Consider the following 27,363-nt stretch of genomic DNA (forward strand, 5'->3'; position numbering starts at 1 on the left):
ATCAAATCCCAAACCACATTTCTTCTTATTTCATGAGTTATGCCACACTGACAAGTACTTAGTAAGAAAGTTAAAGGCTGCCACATGGAATTCTCAAAACAAGCCAAAAAGCATGAGGCTACAATATGCCCTTCATTATACTAGCACCTAGCAATTTCTGGATAAATGTCCAAATAATTCGATTATTCAACTAAGAGCATGGATTGCAGCTCAGGTTCTCAGCTTGAGCTATAATGAATGATTTATGCAGTATTTTATCTTAGCCATCATTCAAAGACTAAGTTTTGCTCTGGAAATTCAAATATCACCCCTGTTTAATTCTGGGGGAATATTCAGCCTCTGATTTCAATGGTGATGCAACCTGTATTTGAATGGGAACTATATTCAAATCTAAGCTCAGTGTGAGCAGATTATCTAGTTTGGCCATTACTTAAAGACAAGTGTTTGGAGGTTTGCAGGCTGGTTTTTTTACTTCATTTGTCAAAAGCTGAATGCACTTAGCATTATAATTTCACTCTAAAACAACAACAAATTTGCATAATTACATTATTTTTGTACTCTCCATATGTCTAGATGAATTATCCTCTTCAACTGCACATCAGTTTGCTTACTACTTTCCACTCTATATATTCCCCATTGCTTTCAATTGTCCTTCTCGTCTGCAAGAAACCTTCCAGAGGGAAAAAAAATCTCTTTAGTCCCAGCTATGGTAGACAAAGAATAAAAATCAACAACCTTCTCTAACAGTGAGTTCATGTCTTTCGCTGTTGTGTGCTTACACAAGTAAGAAAGATACAAGACATTAATTTAGGTGAGCTTCACCTTAGCTGATGTGTAGAATACACCTATTTGAACCTAAGCTAGATGCTTTAATTCCATTTCAGTCAAAGCAATAAAAAATTGATTCATGTTAGCTGGGTAGCATTTATCTTAGCATAAGACAGCTTAGTCTCCAGACACTGTTGATTCTACTGGCTCAGTTTCCACTGCCTACAACAGAAGGCCAGTTACACTGCTTCAGATGCAGACATGTTAAGGTAAATTAATTCTATCCTATTTAAATGCTGGAAATAAAGAGTTTTAGCTTGACAACTGGCAAAATGAGTATCAGCTCCAGACTACAGCCAAAGAAACTGCAAGTCAGCCACGTCATCACCTGAAAGCTGTCAGACAACTTGGACATTGTCTCATGAAGCACAGACAAGGCAAGCACCATGCAATGACACTGCCAAGCAAACCTTGAACCCAGCAACCAAACCCTAAATTAATGTAAATGCAGGAATAAATGGTTACGTAAAGCATTTGGAGGCAAGGAGTGGTGATCAATTTAGGCAAGTATCAGACAACATATTTCCTGGGCACAATTCAAAGTACTTACATCAATCTAAGGGCCGTTCAAGGAAGAAATTGATCTGATTTTGAGGCCAGCTTTTAGTGTTTACTCTCTGAAAGGCTGGGTAACTGCTTCTTCTGTTTCTAAAAACACTTCTTCTCTTTGGTGACTGTTATCCAGTGACAACTTTCCCAACAAAGCAAGACAGCTTTCAGAGACATCTGATGCCTCTGGACTCCTTGACCTTTGTAAAACTTCTACACTACAGTAGAGAAGCAGTACTGTGTGGTATCAGTACCTGATCTCCTTCTATTGATAAATGCATATTGGGTGTCCACACTGACATTTCATCTGCTGATTATTATTCAGCTGATCTTGACATTTTGACTTGATGCAGACTGAACTGGCCAGCCCTGCTCATGGGAGGCTTCAGCTCTTCACTCTCTGAATGTTTTCAGAGGGCAAGAGATCTACTTCAGTGCTAGGTTCCACCTTGGTTTTTCATCCATTCTCTGCCATGCCCCACAACAGGCAAAGTCACACTGCATGTTGAGGTTTACGGTTCTAAGGAAACTACATCAGAGGAGGGGATTTTTTTAAGCAACAAGTTAAAGAACCAGCGAGGGCTGTAAGCATTCAATCTATTCTCATGCATAGAGGCTACCCACTAGATTGCACTCCTTCAGAGTTTATACATGATAGCAGTACAGGACCCCAACTTTTTTTAAGCCAACCTTTAGTTAAAGGAAGAGGGTATGGAAAGAACAAGGAAACAAAATGCTAAATTTAATTACTGTAGTCAATTCTAAGAGCTCTGATATTTTGAAAACAAGTAATAGCTAAAGATTTTTGTGGCAATTGTCATCCAACAGACAATATTTATGCAGGGGCATTACAATCATGAAACAAGATTAATAACGGAAGGGGGAACGGTTAATTATCAAATTGTGTTCAGACTTTGTGCCACCAGAAGTAATGAACCGACATTAGCAATCCATGAACTGAATTATATCCAGCTAATTTTGTGGCTCCCAGAAGAGAGGCACTGCAAGTGATGAGAACAATTTTTCAATGACTAAACACTAGATCAATATATTAGCAAATAAGTTGTTTTTCAAAGCCAAGGCATCACTTAGTTTTCCTATTTTAACACAGTAAAACTTTATAAGGCCATAAGAATCAATATGGTGTGACCTCACTCACTCACTATTTCTCAGAACTTCTAACAGCAGAAAAGTGGCAACTCGAAATTAATTTAGCTGCTGTATCAATGAGCTTTGTCAGGGCTTGAAATTAAGGCGATATAGTAACTTGATAGCAAGATAAGGAAGGCATTGCAGACAACAAGCAAACTTGCTAGCACTTAGCATTAGCAGGCAAGAAGTTACGGGGCGTGAGTGCACTCTGGGCACGGTAAGACCCCACACGTGTCCTGCCGAGGCCACGGTCACGCCGCAGCCCCGCGTGTCCCTCGGGCGGGCAGTGCCCGGCTGCTCTCACCGCGGGCACGACGCGGGCCAGGCATCTCTCCGGACTACTCCGCACGCGTTTCTAACCAGAAACTCACTCACAAGGGAAAAAAAAAAAAAAAAAGGAGGAGAAAAAAAAAGGATAACAAAAAGTAGAAAAAAGCACGATTCATCAGAATGAGACACCGCAAGAGGCAACCCTCACATGCCCCGGTGCCGGGAGCTCCCGGCTCCGAGCAGTCCCAGGCCGCCCCGCCCCTGCCCGGCGCACCCGTCCCGTCCCGACCCGGGGCTGCGGACGGCACCGGCCGGGCCGCGGCCGCGCCACCCCTGGGGGCCGGGCCACCATCGACGCGGGGGCCGTCCCGAAGCCCCTCGGCGAGGCGTGGCCGCCTGGCAGCGCAGCTCCATCGCGAGCCCCTGCTCCGGCAGCGGCCCCGGGACTCGCCCTTGTGCCCTGCCCGCTGCTCCCGGCCGGGGATTACCCGCCGCGAAACCTCCGGTCCCTGCAGAGCCAGCCCCGCCGAGGGCTGGGGCCGCGCCGCCTCCGGCCACTGTGCCTCGGGTTCACCGTCCTTCTGCTGCGGACGGCCCCGGCCCGGCTGCCGTCCCGCCTCGGGGTCAGCGGCGGCTGAGCGCTTTGCCCCGCTAATCCCCCGCAGGCGCCGGCAAAGCCGGGGGGCTCGGCCCGCCCCGGGCAGGGCGCGGCGGGGGCGCCTGGGCGGCCCGGGCTCCCTCCGGCGGGACGGCGGCGGCTGCTGAGCCCACAGCCGGGCCGGCCACGGCTGCTCGGGATCCCGGGCCGGCCGCCTCCAGAGCTGGGTCACAGCCCCCGCACCCTGATGCGCCCCGCGGGGATTACACGGCGGCCGCCGAGCGAGGCTGCTGGCCTGGCACGGGAGAGCTGCGGCTCGTGGCCTTGGGGCTGCCTACGGCTGCGCTGCCCTGAGGAAACCTAATGGACCTACCTGGCCCGCTAAAAATAATTCACATCTGGTGCACACCCCGAGCTCACTTTAGTACCTGTTGCAGAGAGGTGACTACAGAGCAGCAGCACAATGTAAGTGTAATAACGTAATAGCAGAGTGGAGCTGTAAGACAAAGTACTCAGAAGTTTGGAAATAGATGAATTTTATCAGTACAGCTCCTATGTGGTACATGAACCAGGTTTTAATCATGCTGGTTAGGTTTTCTTTGCAAGATCCCTGACACATCCTCTGGAAAGAAGCAGCCAAACTCAGTCAGCACTGGGGATCATGTGCCTCCAACAGAGAATTTGGCTGTTGAGTCGAGTTTGTCAGCTTCCATTTTTCTGATAATATTTGAACCTGGGTTTTGTTTTCAGCCAGGTCTGACATAAGGGGAACTGTTTCAGAGCTGTCTATATTCTACATCTTCCACAAAAGCAGAGTAGACACCAGGTAGCTCATGGATGGCCTTTCCATGTGAATATATCTGTAAGAGGTATGGCTGCTTATCCCATCACAGCCAGTAAGGAAATCACACGGACAAGAAACCTTATGAAATTCTTCCCTGTGGGAAAATCATCAACAGAAACTTTTCAAACTCCAAAGCTGAACAGCCATGAGCCAGATATGCATAAGGACAAGAGGCCCCTTGATTTCCTTCAACCAAGCACTACTACTTTATTGTATAAAAGTTGTTGCCTTTTTTAGACTGTGCGCTGCATTATGCATGTAGGAATGTATGAGGGATAGTTTAACATCCTGTATAGACTTTATCTTTTGTTGCTGGCTGCTCTGTCCCTTCATAACTGTTCTTCCCCTGGCTGAGACCCTATAGAAATACAAAATGAGCTTCCTGGTTTTATGATCCTATTTTACTAATTAGAGTTGGAAGCACTAGCATAATAGGGCCTCAGCTGTAAAAATATCCATACCTTTTAGGCTCAAATCACTGCAGGAGCAACACTCTGCAAAAGCTTCCCCCTCCCTGAGCAAAGCTCTCATTGCTTTTAGTTGTGCTTGGGAGTGCCTGGTGCCCCACTGCCTTCCGGCTGCATGTCTGATGGATCATAAGTCACATGCAGAAGCACGACAGTCTAATCCTCTGATCATGCAGAAGCTTGACTGGAGTGCACCATCAGAAGAAGACTAGAAGCCTCTTAGTGGACACCCAGGTACAAAAAGGAGTGATGGGTGTACTCATAGCTCTTCCAGGAAGAGCTTGCGGGCATCTGAGATGTGGAGCAAGGAGCTGAAAAGTGCTAAGACATAGGAACCAGAAAAAACAGTAACATGAGTGATTGGTTGCTATGTCCCCTTCCACTTCGAGCAGTGCTGTCTTAAAACCGCTGCTGCCTGCCTCGTCTAACTCTGGCTATCTGTGTGCCGAACTTACCATCCCTTACCTCTGAAGACCTGAAATTCCCTGTGAGCACTCCCTCTGTCAAAAGGGCCTCAAAGGTAAAAGCCCATGCTAGGGCTCAGCTGATCCACTTGGAGTGTTGAACACACTTATGTCTTCTGCATTAATTAATTATTCAGGTGAACTGGTCTGTGAAACTCCAAAAAATTCATGTCTGTTTCATTTAGGGAATCCTGAACGGTATGGAAGTAATGGCAGCCTGTTGCTGCAGAAAGGGTCCTAGTTTAAACTAGTTGAAGTCACAACCAATGTCCAAGGCCTGTAGAGCTAGGCACTCTTCAAACAAACAGGGAATTTCAGCCCTTAGGGAATGACAATCTATGTGTCAAATAGACACTGACTGTGCTGGAAAACTTACTCATGAAATGATTACGTGACATTCAGTGTCAAGCAGCCTAGCCACATTTCTCCTTTGCCATTATTTTCACTCCTTCATGTTCTTTTTCCATCTCAACATGCTTTGGCTTTTGCTCCTCATCTTCCCGAAAAATTACTGCTTTGCTTTTATTTAGAAAGCCTTTCAGATGAGGTTTCAAAGTTCTAGAGTAAATAAGGATATATGCTTTCTCTCCCCCAAAATAAATTTGAAAAAATTAAGGACAAGTATCATGTATTGACAGTATCCAGCTATATATATTAAAAGATAAATGAAGTGTGATCATCTCCAGCTGTACCTGGTATGAGGTTAAGTTGCAGTTAATGCCACAAGACAGCATCTATACTACACTATCTTTTTAACAGACTGTGATTAGATTAGTTTCAGACTTTCTCCTTGCCTTTCAACATAATTTTTACTTTCATTAGAAGTATTGGGGGTGCAAGTCTGAAAACTATTTTTAAATTACTATGTGACAAATATGAAAGCAGTATGAACAGACAACCTTTCAAAGCATCTTCAGCATTAGATCACATTCGTGAATTGCATTTAGAATGTCTTACTCTTCATTATTGAAATATAATGGACCCAAAACATACATAAGTAGAATAGACCTCTTTTACTCCAGAACTGATACATTCAGACTTACACATTCTTAGAAGCTTCTAATAACAAAATGGGGTGGGGGCTGGGGGGTAGGTAAGATGGTCTTGTGATTAAGGCACCAAATTAAGGCTATAATTTACTTAAAATAATATTTTCTATACTGTGAAAGATCGTACTACATCCAAATAAAGGCAGGATGAAGATAGGCAGTACACCATGGACCCTCCCTACAAAAGGAGGTCCTTGGCTACTAGGCTCCAAATCCTGGGCAGAGCTCAGCCATAGAGAGTTTGTGGGAGCTAAGGCATATGTTCCTGCTTTTCATCTATTTTTTTCTTTATATTTGATTTTTTAATAGTATTCTACTGAAGAGGAGGTGTTTTGATGGCTAACAAGGTACATATGCAAAGAACAAGTGACACACAAAAAGATCAGCAGATAAATAAATGATAACTTAAGAAAATAAACAAGCATGCTTAACTAGCAGAAGACCACCACTGTAAGAATCAAAGAACTTACCTCTCTGGGGAAGTGCTTTTTGACCTCTCTGGCTGCTTAACTGAGCACAGCCTGTAGCAAATATAAGGAACTCCTCCCCTTTTGGTGTTTATTACAGAGAAGCAGTACTTCCTGCAGCACCTGAGTAAATATCCTCTAGGAAAACCACCACGGAGTTTGTCTACATCTAGCTCAGTATTCTTTTGATCATAAATACCATCTACCATAATGAATTATCAGGATGTCCAAAAGTATAAGTTATTTATTGAATGCATAGTTTTCTCTAAACCAACCCTGAGCTTTGCCAGATATTTTCTGTAGTTGATCAAAGAGCTCTGTAACCCCTTTTGAAGGTCTTAGATGCGTGATCCTTGTAATCACATTTAAGGGGCTGGTTAGCTCAGGAGATTGTTAATAGGATACAAAACCTTTAACATCCAACCCAGATCATTGCAGATGAAAAGCTGTGACTATTCAACAGCTTTTTCATGTCCCATGACCTAACTTAGTTCCTAAAGAAGTGTTTGTATTCTTTCAAATTTACAGAATGTACTTTTCAGACTTTTTTTAACTGCATGTGTAATACAGAACATTTGACAAACAGGGAAATAATTTAAAAGCTCGGTGGTAATTATTGAATCCAATTAAATCTGCAATCAAAAGAATTTTGAAATTTCCCACTCCAAAACTGTCTTCACAGTCTCAACAAGCCCGTAAGCACAGGGGAGAGTCAGAGTAATCAAAAATTAGGAATTGCCAGAAAGTAGGAGTGGTTTAGGAAGCTGACCCAAAGCTTCACTAAACTGTGCCTCTGTCAGTCCCTGTCATTAGACCCAGGAGCTGCACATCTAGCACAGAAGTATTACCTTTGAGTGGTGATAGCCTAACTCATGCTTACTGATTCATATCCATTAGGGAAAAAAACCCATTACAACTAAAATGTACAAAGCATTGTGTTGAAATTTTCACGGCTATTTCTATTTCACAGGGTTTGAAGTAGCAAAGTTTTAGGGTTTTGCAGGTGTAGTTTTCCATCTAAGAAAGTCCTAAGTTAGACACAGTTTGAACTCAAGTCTCAAATTCAATTTTTAAAAAGTGTTCTTAATTTTTTCAAACAAAATATTGGGAAACAATATATTGGAAAATTTGGAGTATAAAACCTTCTACAGTTCTAAAAAAAATGCACTACAGAAGCTCAGGGACCCAGTGATAACTGCAGAGAACTATGCTGCAAAATGTGTCCTGGTGTCATCAGTTACTTAGAGAGTACCCTTATCCTTTTCTTGGAACACACTGATCACTAAAATAACATTAAAGGATTTTGCTTACGTGCAGTGATGTCAACCACTAAGAAGGTGTTGGGACATCTGAGGATTGCTGCTTTCTGCATACCTGGGGGTAATGTAAAGTGCCAATCTTGAAAATGTGCAGGTAAAGATCTGGGGTTGTGCTACTGTCATTTCCAAGTGTGTACAACATATCCCTCAGTCATGAAGCTGGCTTGAAAATTGTGGGATTAAAAAACTAAACTAAGCAATAAACAACAGCAGTCACATGGTAATATTGGTCATGTGGGTCATCCTGTTAGTCACCTAGTTAATACAGCAGTTCCCATACTAACTGCTTAGAGATTTCAGGTTTGGTACTCTACAGTTTTTTGCAACATCTTTTTGAATCAGTTGTATGGAGGGTATCCTGAAGGGTATCACTTGTATCCTGGAGTAGCAGTGCCTTCAGTTTGCCTTTATGAGATGCTGTGTGCATTTCTTTACAGTTGCAGTTCTTCACAGCCCTTGAAGGTTTAGGTGATCAGCAGTCTGACATTAAGTAAAATACCTATTAAACAAATACTGCTATTGACACTACTAAACACAGGTGTACTTTGGTATATAAATAGGACTGTGAATCTGTAAAGTATAAGCAGGATCAGAGTATTGATAATTGAAGCAGTTAACTGATGTTTGATATGTGCATCTAATTAGAATTTAGCATTCAGTCTCTTCAGTTCATTGCATTCCAGGTCCTGCAATTTAACCATTTTTTTTTTAATGGGGCAAATAGAGGTCTTTTCATATCAGGTGATAAAAGAAGACTCAGTGTTGAACAAGTGTGTTTTTTCTTCTGCCTCTGAAGGGGTGCAAAAATGGAAGTGTCAGCCAGCAATGATAGATGTCATTTTGTACGAATGAGATGGAGAGAAAATCTGTGTTGTTCAGTAGGCAGAGAACACACATTTCTATGCAGCCACTAAAGACATTATGGTTTACCTAAGACCAACTGCTCTCAGGACTGTATCAGTTCCAGTAGTCCTGGTAAGAGTCATAAGGCACCAGATCCTTAATCTGTGGATTAACTGGATGTTGAGGTTACCATTTGGAAAAATTAAACTACTAACCCTCATAATATGTAAGGAACTCTAAAATGCAATCTAAGTATCTAGCAACAAGATGGAAAAGAATGATAACCTAAACAATTTCATGAATTTTATTTGGCTATATCTTTTTTTTAAATAACTTTTTTTAAAGCAACTACCTTGATTTTGAATGGAAATTACTTATGAGGTTTGCAAATTTGGGGCTCAAAATACTATTCTTGGACAATTTCAAGTTTGGAATATCACATAATGTCCAGAATACTAACAATGGATAAACGGAATGTGTCAAACATTGTTTTACACATTTTTTCCCTGTTTGAGACATACCAGGAGCTTGCTGTCAGTCTATTCCTTCTTTTAGAGCCAGAGGTAGCAATCACATTGCCAGACTTCACACACTTCACAAATACACACTTCATTAATCCCAAACAATTGCAAAATTACAAAAAAAAAAAACCAAAACCAAACAACAACAACAACAAAAAACAAACCTAGAAAATTATTTTTCTTTCAAGCAAAAAAAGAGACAGACACAAAAAGAGAATGACAGCATAATTTGAGAATAACCTGGAAAGCTTGTTCTGGAGTTTTTCTCCATTATTCTGCCTGTACTGTTTTGAATTCCTCAGCTTTCTAATCCAGAGGCATGCCACAAATGAGTTTTATAAACAGTTTCCTATTTGTGAGCCTGTCATTAGTCTCGGAGATGTTCCAAAGATAGCCCTTGGAGGATTTGGATTTGTCTTCTTTTTCTTTTTAATCCAGTTAGGGAGTATAGCAAACAGTGACACAAACAGGATTACATTTGGAAGGGTTCTGTGCCTGGTTATGCGAGTGGCACACAGACACAGACGCTGAGCTCTGCTTTCCTGCTTGCAGTTTGCTGTCTTCCCAGCTGCTCCTCCTCTTCTTTTCTGGTTGACTGTAAACACATTTGGAAAAAACATATTTATTTTGAAAAAAGAATCAGATTTTTTAAAAAAAGAAATAAAGGAGGAGGAGGGAAGCTGTGTGCCATCCTGATTTTAAGCTCGTTATCTGTCTTTGTTACCACACTTGTGTCCCAGTGCTCTGCTGTTAGCCGGATGTACATTTCCAACACTCCATTCTCCTGAATGATGAGACAGCCTTGTAATCTCTTCTGTTAGTAGGAGCAGAACCAAATCTCCTCTGCTCCCACTGAGTACTTCCAACATTTCAGTGGAGATGGTTTTTTAGAACCAAATTGTCATTAGGATTTTGTAGGTAACAAGCACTTTATGAAATAAAACCATGGATTTTTAAACACTGAGGGTAACTTAAAACGCTGAAATGAAATACAGAAGGTACCAGTATATTGTCCCTTTCAGATCACCTTCAAATCAAGGCAAAGAATTTAAAGCTATGAAAAGCTGTTAAAGCATCAGTAATTCTGTGTTCCTGGAAGTAATAATTGCATATTGATTATGGCAGCTGATGTGGTAAGTGGTCCCAATTGCTCTATCCGTGATCATCTCTCTCCATTACTTGTAACTCCCTTGATTTCTGCCATTAGTTGCAAACTGTATCAGAAAATAATTTTGCTTCCCTGCTATTGTCAAGAATAAAATTCTTCAGGAGAAAGACAGATTGATACAGACTTTCATTAGAAACATGCCTGGATTTGAATGGTTTTTAATCTGTTAATATCTGGAAACCTACATGTAGCCAGTTTCCAGTCTGTCAAATAGTGATGGACTGACTTTATAGATTCTTAGGACTAATATAAGCTATTTAGAGTGACTGGCTTTGGTATTTCATGTAAATTGTTATAGGTACCAAGGGTTCAAATTTAAGAAGATACCCGATAATATATTCTGTCAAAAACACTCATAAGATAATCAAGATAAACTTAATAACCTGTAATGTTTTTCTGACTAGAGGCCTAGTTTTCAAATGTACCTTATCTGTACTATGTTATGATTTGCATTAAAACAAAAAAGTCATGGAATGCATTTTATAAGTTTATATATAATTTCTACATTAGGTAGTATTGATTTTGCTGCTGTACCCTTATGCCTCAGATGGTATCTGACATGATTCAATATGAGTTGTAAGCCACAACAACATGGCAGTGTAAATCATTCAGATTAGCTCTGAAGGTTTCAATAAACAAGATTAAATTAAATGAAAAAGCCAACATTCAAAACTCCAAAGCCAACAGTCAATAAAAGTCAAGTAAAAAGTTTTCTCCTTTGCATTATCTAGATAGGAAAGAAGACTGTACTCTGTGTGTTTGTTAAATAATACACCTTTGCAAAGCTGAGGTAAACTTATCTGGCTGTTCTTTAAAACATTTAAGTTGCAATTAGTATAATGGTCCAGCAGTTTCTGTGTCTAGCTGCCTTCCAGTGCCAGAGTTAGATCTTCAGTTTGCCTTTTAAAATGTCTTTTTGAAAGGGATTGTTAAGGAAGCCTGCAGATGAGCTGTAATGGATCTAACCCTGTGGACGTTTTCAGTCCCGAAGGTGAAAATGGTCTTTATGAAAGTGCTGTAAGGTACAGGTTGAGTGGCATAAACTCTGTTGCTCAAACTCAGCAGCCTTTGCAGTTGCTAATGCTGAAAAGCCTCAGAGGAATGGACCATGCAAAGTGAAATTTAATTTCAATCTGCCCTAAATGATGAGCATCATGTAGGTGATGGGTTTTCCCTTACAGAGCCCTGTGTGAACTGGACTTTGAACTGGTTTTCACACCAGAGCACAGTGTCTCAAGGGGTGAGAGAGTGGGGCTGAAAGTGTGTTGCTGGAAGTAGAGGTAGGGCTGTTTCACCCCCCATTACAAAGGTAGCACTGAGAAGAACAGCTGTTTTTAAGATATGATCCGGCCTCACTTGCAGGCAGTCTTAAGCACAGCCTGTTCTCGACTCTGTGACCATAGTAATATTCTCTTCAACTAAGCTGTATATATATTATTTAATAATTTATAGTAACTAATGTTCTTTCCACCTTCCTCACCTGTCCTTACACATATGTGAGTCCACAAGCACACTATTTGGAAAGACCAGACCATAAAGTCCTCTTCCAGATATCAAGCCAGTCCCAAATGAAGAATTAGGATGAGGCATTTTATATAGGGCTGTCTTATCCCATCTCTGCCTGTTACAGTGCTTCATGTACCTTTCTTTGATGGAGCTGAAATTGCTCACTGTTGGAGGCCTGACCCTAGACTGGGTAGCCAACAGGTTTGGTTCACAGCTGTGAAAATTTGGTGTTCCTGCTTCAGCCTTAGGATTAGGGTGTTTTCCTACCCTGTTGTTGCCCGACACAGTCTCCGGTGGAGAGCAGCCTCAGCACAAGCCAAGACTGTCTCCTTTATCCCTTTTAACTAAAACATACTGGTTAGTCATTGTTTTCACACACAGTTGAGACAACAATGTGATTTTTTGACTGTTTTGATTAGCCATGCAGAGGTCAGGGCTGCTGCTGTGTGCACTGCCATCCTCACTCAGCCTGTCTAGAAAGGTCGTTCCCGCAGATAGTTTTGTGTCCTGAGGTTCTGACTTTGATTGTGGCAGCTGCCTTACTTAGCAGGCACGGCGGGAAGCGGAGGGAAAGCAAATCAGAGCAGCGGGGAAGGCTGGTGCTCACCGCCGGGGCACAGCGAAGAGCAGAGCCACCCACCGCTCCCCTGCTGCCATCTGACAATTGAGCTCGGATTTCTACCTTCAGGTCTGCTTGAATCCAAAGAAAGGAGCCGTGTGTAGCAGAAAATCGCATACAAACTTTCTGCAAATACAAACAATTGTTAAAATTTATTTTTGCTAAAACCGGACTTCATCTTGGAAGAAATTCAAAGTATCACTTAGGAGAGCTTTGCGTGCATTTGCCATGCAGTGCAAACCTCATGCCTGCTCTGTTTGTGAGTGCTGGAAGGGCAGTGAGCCTGATTCTATGCTCCCTGGACCTCTCTGACTCGAGAAGAAACTCCCAAATTTGTTACGTGAAAGCTATGTCTTCTCGTTTAGTGTTCAGAATGCTACTGCATGCAAGTATCAAACAGTGAATTACTATGGTTGTGTGAGGGAGCTCACTATTGTTTTCTGCTTGGGGGAGCACATACACGTTTCTAATTATCAGATGCACCTATTAAGATTTACATTCCTAACCCCAATGTCATTCAAGGTAACAGTAAAACATGTTGGTTTGGAATGGGCTGGAGACTGACCCTTGACAAGTAATTCTTTTAAATGAAAGTAAGTTGTTTCCCTTACTGCCTTTTTAGATGCAAGACAACAATAGGAGCAATACTTTACACTTTCTGGCACTGTTTATTCCTAGTATTTATGAATATGGTGCAGTGCAAATGCACATCATCAGCCCATTGCCAAAGGTGTTGCAGTAGGCAGTAGAGATCTCCATGCTCACAGAGGGCAGGCAAGATTTCGCTTTTGAAATCTGATCCAGAAGACCCACTGCACAGAAAGCATCAGAGCATCTCGGATGGCTGTCTCAGAAGGAGCAAGGCGCAGGATATGATGTGTTTTGCACCTGTTATGCAACAGGGAACAATTTGCCAATTAATTCAGGTAGAAGGGATAACATGTCTTGGATTTCCTGCTCTTAATTTATTGAACAGCTAAGCCCTTGGGACTAATAAAAAGTATTTCATCCACCTGCAGGAGGTCTACAGTGTCTGATATAATAAAAAAATACCAGCTTTCAGAATGGCAAAGTATCATTAACTGATGCAGACTTTGCATAAAGAGCATTTCTGGTGGACTATTTAAATAAATGTTCTACCTTCAAACTGTACTCCGTAATGGGCAAAATTATAAACAACAAGGTACATGGGTGAACATTTACTCATTTTCTTACCACTGTTTCTTGATCAGCCCTGAAAAAACAAGGTAGGAAATAGCCTTTCCACTTTTGAGACTTTAATTTCCTAGGCATTTGTTACATAGGATTGCATCCTAGGACCTAGGGGATCAGCTCAAGTGTCTTAGGTACTAAGCCATGACTGATGGAATACGAATACAGAGGACTCCATGTGTTTACTTAGGAAATAACTGAAAATAACTCAGTTATAAGACTAACTCAGTTGCTAGTTTCTTCTTCTCTGCAGCTTCATTATACAAATTGGAGGAGCAGGTAATACAGTAGAAAGTCTTCTGGCTTGACAGCAAATTCCCAGAATCTTCTCACTTTCAAACTAATAAATAAATCAAATGATCCTTATTCATGAAGATGGCAGTACCATCTTACAATGCTTGCTCTGATGCCAACTGCAGTTTAACTAAAACATAAGGCCTTTTTGTTTTTCACTTGGGGACAGAGGGCTTATTGAGGTCACCAGCTGCTCTAAAAGTGATAACATTTTTCTGCAAAAGGCCATTAAAAAAAAAATCTATGTTGAGTTAATATTCTTCAAAGAACTGGGGGTGTTTAACTAGTTCTAGTTTGTACCACATTTATTGAGCTTCTCAGCTGGAGTGCCTGTACCAAAGCTCAGGTGATTATGCATCTCCTGATTTGTGGTTTTCTTGCACAGTTATGCTAAGATTTATTTATCAAAGTACCAGTGGAGTTATAATCAGATGGACCAATGAACCACTGTCTTGCCTCTTCTTAGCAGATGCATTACCTCTTTTCTCTCTTTTCAAAATAGGCATCTCTGCAGTAGTTTGAGGACACATCCATCCTCAGTCTGTAAAGTTTATTTCACAATGTAGTGAGGTTCAATCTCAGTTTTATCATGAGATTCATGTCTGAAAGCTTCAAATCAAACTGCAGACATGTCTGGTTTTTAGTTGAAATAGTTTCTTCCGCACGCAGACAGAGGAAGGCTGTATTCTCTGAGATGTGAGATGTGTCACACATGAGATTCATCTTAGAGAAAACTGAGAACTAAACAGAACGTGTTTAGTTTGCAAAGTAGCTGATGTCACAGTCGGTGAAAACCGTCCGCACTGAAGCACCGGTGAAGTTCCCCAATGCAGAATGAAGTGTTTACAGTCAAAGACACAGGAAAAAATTAGGTTTATGTCTAACCTCCAGCTTTCAAACAGCTTCTGAGAAGTCAATGTGATTCATGTGACTTCCAGGCAAACCTCACTGGCAGCACCTTTCTTACGATTCTGGCTGGAGCTGCTCAAAAAATTAATTTCAGCTTCTTTCAAGCTTCTTTGAGTCTTCTTGACATTGGTCACCCTAGGTCAGAGCCTCAGGTTTGTTTTTACCTAGGTTGGTTGCCATGGATTTCCTTGCCAGCACCTCAAAGACTGCTAGTAACATAAGGGCCTCTGCTTTTGTTCTCTAGGTAGCTCTAAATAATTTTTCTTCTCATGAATCAGATATTCTGCAGCTTCTAAATCCAGGTAAAGTAGGATGCTCAGTCACTTTAATTATTGTTTATAACTTTGCCTCTACAACTTAACTTGAGCAGATTCCTATTCAAGTAGAGAAACAAGAAGGTTACATTAGATAGGCAGCAGAAATCTTTGTCCAATTATACATAACAGTGAGATTTTTTTTTTTTAATTTTTCTGTCTATTTATGTTCCATGAAGTCTTTCTCAAAAGAGAAGGTGGTAATGGAATGTTTTTATTTACTATTTTCTTCATGTTTGCTGCTTTTTCCATGTTTACTATGTACTATTCTTTGTATTTACTATTTCTCTATATCTCTGGATCTCTGGGTTGAGGTGTTGCTTGTTTTGTTGTTTTTTAAAGAGACAAAGACAAAAATGTGGAGGACAAAATTCAAGGCTCATTATTTTAGAGAATACTCCTCAGTGCCAATATAGCTTCACTCTCAGTTCTTCAAGAGGGTTACTTGCAAAGAATCCAACACAGCACACTGAGTCCACAACATCGTTTTTATTCATTTCACACAGATCTGTACACAGCATCCACCTGTCTCCAGAGTAGAATTAGGTCTGCATCACTACTGAATGACCTGGATCAGCATCATCAAAAGATTTTTGCAAGCAGCTCCTATTAATGCTATTAGGAATGTGATATATTAATCTCTCATGTGCAGATGAGAGAACAAATCCATTCAGTTGCAGAATAAAAATACTGTTAGTGTTTGAGGAACTATAAAAACTTGAACCATTTAACAACAGCAACAATCAACAGAACAATACTTTTGGCTAGTTAGTACCATGCAGTACAGCACAAATAAGTACAGGTACAAAGATAATGCAGTGTGTCCCTCCACTCTCTGGTGGGATTTTTTTTTGTTGTTCTGTCATATTGGTAAATTGCAACAGCATTATTCCAGCTTCTAAGAAAACCTGGGAATGCATAATATAAATACTTAGCCCATTGTAGCGGCCGAACTGAAGAGAAGGCAATGAAAAAACAAAAACCAAAAAATTAAGGTAAAAAAATAGGTCTTGATTACCTTTTGGTAAAACAAATAAATATTGCGTTTACTTGTTTAAGGGAGTATTTCGATCCAATATTCATGTATGCTTATCTGTAGTAATCAGCAAGTTACTTTTCAGCTATTTTCTGTTTTTATAATGTGATTTCATACCTTCTTCCCAATAAATATTGTTTGTTTACAGTTGAGCTCCTTCCATCCAAATAAAGCAAAGATTCTTCTGAAATCCTGTATTGTTACTTTTATCTGGGAACCAGTCTTACCAGTATGTCTTTCAAATTTCTAGCTCCACTGTTTAAAAATGGTAACTCTAAGAGGGGACATTATAGGGACATCTGTGAGGAAGATTCAAATCTATTAACTGGTAAGTATAGGACATGTAGGTATCTAAACCAGGGAAAAGACAGTAAAATCGAATGTTGGGAGGCATCTGAAGATACTGCAAGGATAGGTGAAATTCTGGGTCATGGGTGTTTAAATGTTTTGTATGTGCCTGTAAGAGACAAATGTTTATTGTCCTATTCTACGAGTTGTATATTCGTGAGTAAACTGCCATATGAGAACGTGTCTGGTGCATGTTATGAGCCAACACAAACCTCTCAGAGGCACATTGGGTGGCTTCAGAATGCCATCCTCTCCTGGATATATCTGCCCAGAGAAGAGGATCATCAGGCTGTCTTGCCAGGAGTGTCCCTAGAAACGCCTTGCTGTTTACAGGTGGGACATGGGGTTGAACAGGCTCACAGAGGAGTCAGATTGGCTGGGGGCACTGCAAGGACCAGCTGATCCTCCGGTTTCTCCCTACAGTGCAGTGGGAGCACTTACAAGACATCCTGGAGGCATCCTACAGACTGAACAGGAGGACAGAGGACATGGGAAGGCCCTTCAAGGGCCCTGTTTGGAGTAGTCTGTCAGGACAGCCGACCTGAAGCCACAGGTGCCTTCCAGTGGACATGCAGCCTTGCCTGACTGACATACTGGCAGTGCTTCTTACTGGGAATGGGGAGCTAACCAGCACAGCCAGTTTTTCTGCATACATTTGAACGTCAAATATAGTGCTGATTGCAACAGCATTTGCTAAATGTATGAAGTATGACTTACTGCCATAGCCTAATTCAAAGCCAATCAAAAGGACACTACAAAAGACACCAGCTAAGACAAATCTCCTGTGGTGCACTGAAATAAAAGTCACCCCTGTGCAAAGCAGTGGGTTCCTTGGTGGTCTGCTTTGATGCTGGCTGGTGTTGAGTCAAGGAGCACATCTGAAGAGCTCTGTCCTGCTGTCTGAACTGAGAGCATTGCCAATGGGGGTGAAGCTCAGAGTGTCTCCTCAATGTTTGAGAACCTACCTTACATGGCCTGTGGATGTCTTGGAGGTCTTTCAAGAAGCTGAGGATGCCAGACAACAAAACCAAGGCATTTCCTGAGGAAATGAAAGGAGAGATAGCTCATAAAGGAAGAGCTGGTCAACCACACTTGAAGAAGCTCTTCAGGCACTAAAATAAAGTAACCATCCTGCATTTCTTGTCACTGCTACAGCTGCATGAAATTTATTTCTGTTTATACATTTTAACATACAAATCTTTGTTGGTTTTTCATGGCCTGGTTCTTGGTAGTGTGGGGGGCCCACAGAGGTAGCTTCTTTTACCAAAAAGTCTGGTCTGGGCCCACTAGAGGAAGTATGAACACTTGTGAACTCTTTCCAAAAAAACAGTTTCAATGTGACAGTTCATCTTTCACCTACATCAAGTTCAGTTACTATAGTTTTCAAACCTGTGACATATATTTTTCTTTTGATTTATACTGAACTTTTTGTTTGGCTCCCCTAATTTGTCTTCTGGCCTGCAATTCAAGCAGCATCCATCATGCAGATGGATGCATCTTTGGTGAGACCTGAATCTTTCTGGCAAAGTAAAATCTCAGGACTCCGGGAGTTTTATGGTTTACCATGACCCTGTGTGCTTTGCCCATTCTAGAAACAAGAGCAGGGCAGCTTTTGGGGCTAAATTCACAGACTACCTTCTTGGTTTAAAACATCCAAAATGGAATTTCTAGATTTTGGCTACATAAGTTTACCCATAAGCTCCCACCTGTCTTTCCAGATGTGATCTGATGCCCCACAGACAGTTTTTTTACTATAAAAAATGAGTGGTCATGCATGTGGATTCAATACCACGTCTGCCAGTTAGCTGCATTAGTCTGGTTTGCCTTACTAACTCTCCTTATAAAGGTCTCAGCTAATCTCATGTGCACAAAAGAGACAGGCATTTGCAACTAGCTGGAGGCTGCAGCGGGGTGCTTTCTCTGTGGCTTTGATCTAACCAGCATCTCAGACTGCTGGCAGGATCAGGGCCTCTGCTTTAGGAAGGAGGGAGGAGGCTGCTGCAAGGTGCTTCATCTGTCATTCAGGCTGGTAGTTTAGTAATTTATTTTCTTCCCCTTTAATCTATGTCCTATAGAAGGTCTAGAATCTTCACTTTCTTGCTTCTGCCTTGAAGCTGCACTCTGTCATTATGAGCTGCTAAGATAATTTCTTTCAAACTGCAGAAATGGGAAGAGGACTTTGTAATCATCTCAGATCTATTTTGTCACATTAGCCTTGGGCTTATATTTGCATTTGAGGCCAATATCCCAATGTTTCCTGCTGCCCTAGTTTTGGCACTCTGTGTTGAGTATGAAGGGAGCCAGGTAAGTCAAGAAACAGCAAAGCTTTGGAGGATACACTTGGCTGAAGCTCAGCCCCTGTCTTGACAGGGCCCATGGCCAAACTGTCTTTGACAAAGTCCTATGAGGTTCTCTACTCAAAACTGGATTAAAAGGAAATAGCAATTTATCCACTTAAGAATACCAAAACAAAATTAATGGAAATGGTGATATTCTAGGCGAAAAATGTTGTTCTTAGGAGCCCCAAGACAATGCAGCATTGCAGCCAGAGACCTGGCCTAGGGAACGAGTCTGGAACATTCACAGTGAGAGTTTGTCATCAAGTAAGAAATGTCATCAGCTGCCAGAGACTGAGATATCCATGAATGGAATCCAGAGGAAATACAGAAGGCTAAGTGTATAAGGATTGTCCAAGCGTACCTGTTTGTGTTTTGACTACATTTCTGTTTGTGTTACCAGAAACTTCTCTGGAGTGGAGACTAACTAATCACGTGGGTTTGGACAGTTGCACGCCACAGACCAGCAGTGCTGTGATGGAGCTTGAGCCGCAGTGTGCTCACTCAGCATGACTTTCCAGATCACTGAAAAACACAGGACAGCCATGGCCATGGCTCCAGTCGTTACTACAATTTCCTTTGCTGCATCAGCTGGCAACATATATCTACACCTGCCTGTGTGCAGTCGCACGGGACGGCACGAAGTCAAGACCAAAGCAATAAAGTGTATTTGACAACCAAGGCAGCCCAACCCAACAGATATGAGATCCATATATTGAGCAATGTGAGAGATTTACATGGCAACTTTTGATGGAAATCATCAGAGGCAAAGGGCCAAACTTTTACATGCTTTTTTGGTGAGAGACAATGCGCCCTGGAGTAGTTAAAAGAGCCATGATATGTCAAGAAACTAAGAGAGCAGGAGCTGCTATGAGACTGCCATGAGACTGCCTAACAGCCGTGGTGCTGCCACCCAGAAAGAAAACCGGGCTGTGGAGACAAGATAGAGAGCTGCACCAAAGCTACGAACAAGAGAGAGTGCTGAGCCTGAAGGAAAAACAGAAAGCATCTTTTTGATTTCTATCTGGCAGTGCTTCCATCTTGACAGGAGTAGTGCAGGCTCACCCAGCTGGGCTGGGACTGTGAAATAGCCATGTGTGACAGAATGAGCTCTTTGGTATTTCTGTTTTGTGAATAAAAACAAGCATTTTAAATTGATCATGAGACCCGGTGTTAGTACCTAATATGCTCAGTGTCCCCCCTTTTATAGTACCTGTGCACACTATTCCCCCTTTACTCCATGCTGTTGGATTCTTGGACAATTAAGTCATTGATTTCAGGCAACTGACTTTTACCAAATTTTTAAACATTTTATCTTAATTGCTGTGTTAAAGAATCACAAGTCAATGAGTCACCAGGCTACTAATGAAGGTTCAATGAAAATATAGGACAGCCCCTCATCTGCAAAGGATAAAACCATCTACCTATGGTCTCCATTCCCACATCTCCACAGCTAACAAGCTGGCAAACAAAACTTAGGGGTTTATCAGAACTACTGTGTACATTGTGCTGTCTCTGCAGGAAGGAGTCCAAGTATTATTTATTTCAACATCCCAAGCATAACAAAAGACGGTTTTTAAACCAAACTTTGTATTTAAATTTACACATGTACATATACTGCAGGTGGATAGGAGGTGATTTGTAACTCAGGATGGCATTAACCAAAGCAGGTTGTCCTGTTTGTCCAGGAAAAATCATACATATTGAACCATAGGAAGAAATATTCAAAAGCAACAGAGTACCACAGAGTGCTTTGAGCAAGTCTCTCTAGAACACCAAAGGACAGAAAAGCCAAGTATCATCTTTTCATCAATGAATTAATATGTTGTCAAAGGTCTGACCACTGCTAACATGTCTTTGTATGGAAGAGAAACCTCAGCGGATTTTATCTCACTCCACGAGCACTGACTCATCTTTTCTGCCTACATTAACTATCTACTGAACTAATCTAAACCTTCTGTAAATGTCTCTCTTCCTTAAAATAAAGGGGTTTTCTGTATTAGTTCTGGCTGCATTTTTATGAACCAGGATAAATGAGAGTTGTTAACACACTCTTCAAGCACTTATTCAGGTTTTCAGGCTTGAAAAATCAAGCTAAGTACATCAGTAAGAAGTCTGCATTCAGCACACACAGCATCTCTGTCACTGGATCGTAATTCCTGCACTCTGGGATTAAATTCCAATGGACCTTGTCCTGCAATCTTACAGAATGTAATTAATGAAGAGAGGCTATATGAAAAGATGTAATTTGGTACAAGAATGAAAGATCACATACAAGGGACCAGTATGTCTCTTGATTCCTCTCATACTTGGCTTGTAATTACTTGCTAAAATGCTAGGATATGAAGAAGTCCAGGTGGTCTGTTAGCTCTGCCTTTTCTCTAAGTGCTCAGCTAAACTTTTCCTTCAGTCTGCTCAAACCCCTTTCTGAAATCAAAACTCTGTGACTTTAAACAACTTTGTACAGTCATCAAAACTTCTTTTGAACTGCTGCTTGTGAAGAAAATATTAATTTTCCAATGCAAGAGATTTAGTTTTCCAAATTATATCTGCATATACATACATAGATGTTTTCTGATACTGTATTTGATTTGTGTGGCCAGGTTTTGGTAGCAGTGCAGTGCGGGGAGAGGGGGAAAGGCTACAGAGGTTGCTTCTTTGAGAGTCTGCTAAAAGCTTCCCCCATGTCTGACAGCCAATTCCAGCTGGCTCCAGGACAGACCCAACTCTGGCCAAGGCTGAGCTCATCAGCCATGGTGGCAGCACCTCTGCAATAATGTGTTTTTTAAGAAGGAAAAAAAGTTTTTGACCAGAAGCAACTGTGGCCAGAGAAGAGAGGAGTGAGAATTGATCCTGCAGACACTAAGGTTAGTGGAGGAGGCGGGGAAGGAAGTGCTTCAGGCACCAGAGCTTTCACTATGACACATGGTAAAGAACATGGTGAGGCAACTGTGCCCCTGCAGCCTGTGGAGGAGCCCCACACTGGAGCAGGGGGATGCCCAAAGGCCTGCGACCCTGTGGGAAACCCATGCTGGAGCAGGTTTGCTGGCAGGATTTGTGGCTTTGTGGGGGGCCCATGCTGGAGCAGCCTGTTCCTGAAGGTCTGCAGCCCATGGAATGGACCCACACTGGAGCAGGTCAAGAAGAACTGGTGCATGTGGGAAGGACTCATGTTGTTGAGAAGTTTGTGGAGGACTGTCCTCTGGTAAGGACCCCCTTCGCCAGACTGGAGGAGGGGAAGAACTGCTCTCCCAGAGGAGAAAGCAGAGGCAAAACCGATGTGATGATCTGACTGTAAACCCCATTCCTTATTTCCCTGCACTGTTGGAGGGGAGAGGTAGAGAATCAGGAATAAAAGCTAAGCCCAGGAAGGAGAGAGGGTTGGGGAAAAGGATCTGTTTTACTTATCATTATCATACTCTGATTTTGATTAATAATGAATTCAACTAACTTCCCCAAGTCAAGTCTGTTTTGCCCATGATAACAACTAGTGGGTGATCTCTTCCTGTTCTTATCTCAACTTATGAGCCTTTTGTTATATTTTATTTCCCCTGTCCAGCTGTGGAGGGGAGTGATAGAGTGGCTTTGGTGAGGCCCTGGCCTCCAGCCAGGGTCAAAGCACCACAGATGTATAGGCAGGTTGTCCTTCAGAACAGTCATTGGGTGGGTCTGGACATTGCTTGACTACTTGGAGTCTTATGGTTCATGCCTGGGACAGAGCTTGTTCAGTGAGTGATTAATTTTCTCCTATTAAAAATCACCTTGAAATTTCAGTCAGTAATACAGTAAAGCAGAACTGCAAATGCTCTGATCAGCTCTATCAGCTCTATCAGCACCAACATTTTCAAGGAGTATCCTAAGGGACTTAATTGTGTTGCTCTGTGCAGTAAACTGCTCCAGTAAAATGCTCTGCATTAGGGGCAGGTTACAGCTATCACCTGGCAAATGATGTGAAACAGGCTAGAAGCTGTAATGATCATACAGTAGCAAGTCTCTTGTATTTCAAGAAATTACTTCTGTCCACCCACAATATTGTTTTAAGTGAAGTACTAAATGAGCCCATATTCAATAGGTCTTTATGAAATATTTTAACAGTCTAAATGTTCCAGATGAGGCAAGGCTAATGGCAAGTTGCAATGCATATACGTGCAAGAAAAATCACTTTAGCCACATTTGAAAGAGAATTTGCTGGTGTACCTCCTGGAGGCTGATTACAGTTCACACTGAGATACCTAGAGGATTACTATGACCAGGTGAAATTGCAGGGGGCATTTCACTACAGTAGGACACAATCATGCAAAGACAAAATGGGAAGTTGGGCCTAATGATCCTTTCATATGCCAAAGGTATATGTGGTGAGAAATCACAGACAGACAACCCCAAATTTCTTCAGTGCCTGAAGTACCTCTCCTTGTTTTGTAAAACTAAAGGGACAGTAACATGATGTCCCTAAACCATTCTGAGGTGCCACATCAGACAGACAGGGAAGGAAGAATGCTACCTGCTGCTTTGTTTTAAGGATTCAGATCTCCTTCACTCAATCACTAACCCAGGCTGGCCAAATTTATATTAGAACTGATGCAGTCACAGCCTATGCAGGCAAGTCTGGAGAACCAACCAGTGCAATTAGAGATCATGCCACAGAGCATAAATTATAACACTATTAATATAAAGTCTCTGAAGACACCTGAAGGTAAAAAGTGGCTATGACCATGTAATGACTATTTAGGTCTTGACATCACCAGGGGCATATAATTTTATTTTTATGTTTACTGTTTCCTTTTGTAGCTGTATTGTTCTCCAGAACCGTGAAGTACTTACTGATCACACTATCATTTCTGTAATTTCAAACTCATTTCTTACACATTGGTCTCAGGTCACTTTTCACTTCTTGTTTCCTGCAAGTTATGTCCCCACCCACACCGAAAGGAAGGGAGAACTTTACGCATCCAGGACAGGAGTTATCAGCCTGAGCATTTGAGCCTTTAAACTGAAAGCAACAGAAAGCACTTGCCTTAGTTCTCCCCTCTTGAGGAATTACTCTTAACCTCAAATATGTGGGCAAGAGAAGCTGGGTCTGACAGCATCTCACTCTCCATCTAACAACTTTTCAGTGCTTTCTTGTAGTGCAGAATCCTACTTTTCTCAGTACTTGCCTTCTTTGCAGGGCTTTTGCATTCTCCTCAGCCTTTATGCTCCCATGCCCTGCCTGCACGTGTTTGAGAAACACCTCCATCCCCTAGGAGGTGGCCCTGAGGGATGGCACAGTCTCTTCTTCTACAGGTTTTCCTCAGAGCAGGACGGAAGCCATCAGGATGAAGAGCAGCCTTCCACCCTGCTGCCCTTTCTCTTGGGCCTTTTCACAGAAACATGTTAACACACAATAGGCAAGAGAGCATTTTAAACAGCTGTACCACCCACTCACCCATTTAAGCCAGACTTTCCTAGGTGGAATCTGCCCTGGCTAGTGTGAGGTGCTCTGAAAGGGCTGCAGTGACAGCTGGCTACCAGAAGACATTATCTACTGAATCAGCAGCATTTCCAGACCCAGGAGACATGGGTGCAGTTTCAGCCCTGCAACCTCTAAAATGAAATGAACAAAACTTCTTATGTTCAGCCCAAGGGTCCAAGAAGGCCAATGGTATCCTGGCCTATATCAAAAACAGTGTGGCTGGTAGGACCGAGGAAATGATTGTCTGTCTGTACTCAGCACTAGTGAGGCTGCAGGACTCAGCTTGAATCCTGGGTCCAGTTCTGGGCCCCTCACCACAAGAAAGTCATTGGGGTGCTGGAGCATGTCCAGAGATGGGCAGTGAAGCTGGTAGAGGGTCTAGAGAGTGAGTTATATGAGGAGAACCTGAGGGAGCTGGGGGTGTTTAGCCTGGAGAACGGGAGGCTCAAGGAACCTTATCACTCTCTACAACTGCCTGAAAGGAGGTTGTAGTCACTGGGGTCAGTCTCATCTCTCAGGCAACCAGTGATGGGACAAGAGGATATGGCCTCAAGCTGTGCCAGAGGAGGTTCATGTTGGACATCAAGAATAATTTTTTCACTGAAAGGGTGGTTAAGCATTGAAATGGGATCTTCAGAGAGGTGATGGAATCACCATCCCTGGAAGTGTTCAAGAAACAACTGGATGTGGCTCTTAGTGCTTTGGTTTAGTTGACATGGTGGTGTTTGGTCAAAGGTTGGACTTGATTATCCTGGAGATCTTTTCCAACCTTAATGATATTATGATTCTCAGGGGGCATGGCAGGCTGCAAAGTGCCTGGGCTTTCCCTTTCAAACCCTCTCTGCTTTTTTTCCAGTGAGTGGAAGAAAGAAGAATCAAGACCTAAAGAGCCTTTCCTACAATGAAAGGCAGCCCTGCTTTAGAAATCACTGGTGCCATTAGGAATAATTTTTCTGACAGGGACCATCAAGACAGCAAGGGAGTTGATGGCCAGTGGTGAGCAGGGAGCAATGATGTTCCTGGCTCCTTGGTGCCTGCAGCACTCTACAGGGAGCCCAGCTTGCCCTGGCCCAGCAGAGGGCAATCCCAGCAAATAGCTCAGGAATCAGTGCTGTTACTGGGGTTCAAATTCCCTGCAAAAGTGCAAGGTTGAAAAAGTAATAGAGCCACAGCTACCCAGCTGTTTGTGCCTCCCATGACCCCTGCCGCCTGCACCAGCCTGTGAGTGAGTGTGAGGCAGGAGCTGGGAGCATGGAATGTGAGGAAATGGCCCCATTTCTGCCAGTTTTGGGTCAGCTTGTAACCTCAGGAACCTTGCCCTTTTCAAAGCTTTGACGCAATCAAGCCCTGCTGAAAAGAGGAATTCTAAAAAGCAGCCAAATTCTGCAGACATAGGTATATGGAAAGATCCTGGAAGAACTGTGTTATATCTTGTTTATGCCTCTCTTTTTTTGTACACCTCACTTGTACAACGTCAAAAATTTTCTAGGCTTGGCTGGAAGAATATTTGCAAGTAAAAGAAAACCAGAGCAGCTTAATAGTCAGACAGTTTCTGGGTGCTTATTTCTGCTCATAGATGAAGTGACTCACTTCTAAGCCTCCAAGTACCCTGAGTTTACTTTCCCACACACTGGCATCAGCAAACATTTTTGCTGTAAAGCACATTAGCTAGTCATAAGCTTTTTTTGCCTGTAATTTAATGCAATGTGTGCAAACCCCTGCTCATCTATGTAGGTGTTTGTTTGTTATTCTAGGCAGCTGATTAACACTGAAAAACACAGATACCACAGAAATCATGCAATACTAAGTGTCACTGTACCCCTTTTCTATAAAGAAGGGAATTTAAGGATATAGCAGTATAAACATACATGAAAGAGCACTGAAAAACATACCTATTTGAGGTAATGCTGCAAGAAGGCTTTTGACATTCTCTCCATCAGCAGCACTGCTCAGCGAACGACCTAAAACAGTTGCACTACAGTAGACAAACCTGGCAGACACAAAGTCACAGATGAATGCTGTAAGGTCTGCAGTCTCTTGTCCAGCCAAAGGTGATTAACAGCAGCACAGACTTGTGTACTGTTCCTTAAAAGCTGCTGCAGGAAAGCAGGCTGGACAGGGCAGAGATAATTCTGAGAAGTGCCATTAAGTGTAGATCTGTAGCATTAGGAGAGGGGTCTCTTCTAGGGACACCCCCTGTTCCATGTGAGAAGGAAGCAATTGCCTGGGATGTCTTGTGATTGTCACACAGGCTGTCATTTATCCCACACTACCAATGGGTTCAGGAGGGAATATTCAATGGCCTTTGAGGTCCATCTTCTGATATTTTATCTCTGACTTCTAGTGACAAGATAAGATCCACAAAAGCCCTCAACAAAGGAATACAATTGCTAAACTCATCTCTTCACCCCATCTTTGGAGAAAATCTACTATAATGCAAGTCTTCAAGTAATGACTTACCCTAACCCTTCTGCAAATACGTATTATGTGTGTATATATAGATACACATATATTCACATATATATACATATATATAAAATACAAAAAATGTATCTATTCCATACCATTTCCCTAAGCATCCTGGTGCACTATGTCTTATCCATGCTCATCAATGCACAGTCAATTCAAATGTTAATGGGATTCAAGAATTGTTTAAAACTGAGTTCACAATTAGGTACTTGGCTGGCTCATTCAGCAATACTCCTTCATTTCATAGTCAGCCTAATGTGAGTTAGAAAATCATATCAAATCATCAAGCTCATCTCATAAACCCTATAGAGAAGGAAATAATCACTGGA

General features: G+C 42.1%; 1 protein-coding gene across 9 annotated transcripts in view; it reads right to left on the minus strand.

Annotated features, from left to right (window-relative positions):
- Positions 1 to 7,002, minus strand: part of MYO3A (myosin IIIA) — a 120,562-nt gene extending 113,560 nt beyond the window's left edge. For 5 of the 9 annotated variants that reach the window (XM_019285868.3, XM_019285865.3, XM_039548713.1 and 2 more), the window contains exon 1: positions 6,692 to 7,002. The gene's annotated coding sequence lies outside the window, so the exon portion shown is untranslated. Of the gene's footprint in view, positions 1 to 545; positions 1,341 to 1,378; positions 2,890 to 3,287; positions 3,435 to 6,691 lie in introns of those variants that run through there. The other 4 variants (XM_039548711.1, XM_039548710.1, XM_019285867.3 and 1 more) reach the window with 3 other exon arrangements.
- Positions 7,003 to 27,363: the final 20,361 nt, after the last annotated feature.

The sequence above is a fragment of the Corvus cornix genome, chromosome 2 (genome assembly GCF_000738735.6).
Source record: "Corvus cornix cornix isolate S_Up_H32 chromosome 2, ASM73873v5, whole genome shotgun sequence".
Taxonomy (NCBI): Eukaryota; Metazoa; Chordata; class Aves; order Passeriformes; family Corvidae; genus Corvus; species Corvus cornix.